The 1,070-nt window shown below is 43.0% G+C and overlaps 1 protein-coding gene across 1 annotated transcript in view; it reads left to right on the top strand.

Annotated features, from left to right (window-relative positions):
• Positions 1–1,070, top strand: part of LOC101854201 (calcium uptake protein 3, mitochondrial) — a gene marked incomplete in the record, with an annotated part of 103,542 nt that overhangs the window by 28,081 nt on the left and 74,391 nt on the right.

The raw sequence follows: 1,070 nt of genomic DNA, 5'->3' as shown, positions 1-1,070 counted from the left end.
ACAACAACAACAGCAACAACAACAACAACAACAACGACAACAACAACAACAACAACAACAACAACAACAACAACAACAGCAGCAACAAAACCAAACAAAACCCCAAAAGGAAAGGATAAATGACTGTTTATTAGAATCTATCATTGTTCGTGAAGACCACCAATCGTCTCAGTGTGACGTCTGTCAGATGTTCACGGAATGACCCACACCTAATGGGGAACACTTGAGGACGTGTCGTTCTGGTCTGGTGGTTCAGTTACCGAGATTCTCTCTCTCCCCGTGGGTGGTTGGCGGCTGCTCTGCTGTGGTTTGCTCTTTCTTTCTTATTAAAAATCTATCGTCCTGATCTCTCCTCCTTCTTTTTTTTGTGTTTGTTACTCTCTCGTAACACCTCTAATCTTCGGCACTTATATGACCTTATTGTGTTGCAAGTGCCGTAAAACTCTTACTAAAACTACCCCCCCCCTCTTTCTTTCCCTTTCCACTCCCTCTTTCCCCCGCAGTTTCACATATCCCTCTCTGATACTCTGTAGAGATACACTGTCGATACACTGTAACTGTAACGAACCCCCGTCGATTTCCCCATTGTCAACGAGCTGTGATTTGTTTACCTATCAGATGACAAACTTGCATGGGATTTTCCAGGACAAGATTGGGCGCGTTAATGCTCCCGAATTAGAATAGAAGTAATGGCCGAGATGTCTGTTGGTGCAGAATGTTGCTATTGTAGCTGTGTTTTTACGCCGCTTTCGGCTCAGGATTATACAATGCCTCACAGCGTGTGGGTATCATGTTCTATGCCGTTTAGAAAGTGCCAAAATGTGTATCTCCTTCCGAAGCTTTTGTGTCTTAGCTTTCTGTAGGAAATGTTTGGCCTGCGTTTCAATTAGCGGTGTCGTTTATCATGGTAAATACAATGACATCTTCTAAATGCTTATGAAACTCATACGTTGAAAGTCTTTGTGTGTGTTTGTTTGTTTGTTTGTGTGCCTGCGTCTGTGTGTGAGATGTGTATTTATGTGTGTGTGTGTGTGTGTGTGTGTGTATGTGTATGTGTGTGTGTATGTGTG

This window comes from Aplysia californica, unplaced genomic scaffold (assembly GCF_000002075.1).
Source record: "Aplysia californica isolate F4 #8 unplaced genomic scaffold, AplCal3.0 scaffold00680, whole genome shotgun sequence".
In the NCBI taxonomy this organism is placed as follows: Eukaryota; Metazoa; Mollusca; class Gastropoda; order Aplysiida; family Aplysiidae; genus Aplysia; species Aplysia californica.
Note: the sequence above shows the minus strand (reverse complement) of the source record. Positions and strands in the feature narration are given on the sequence as shown.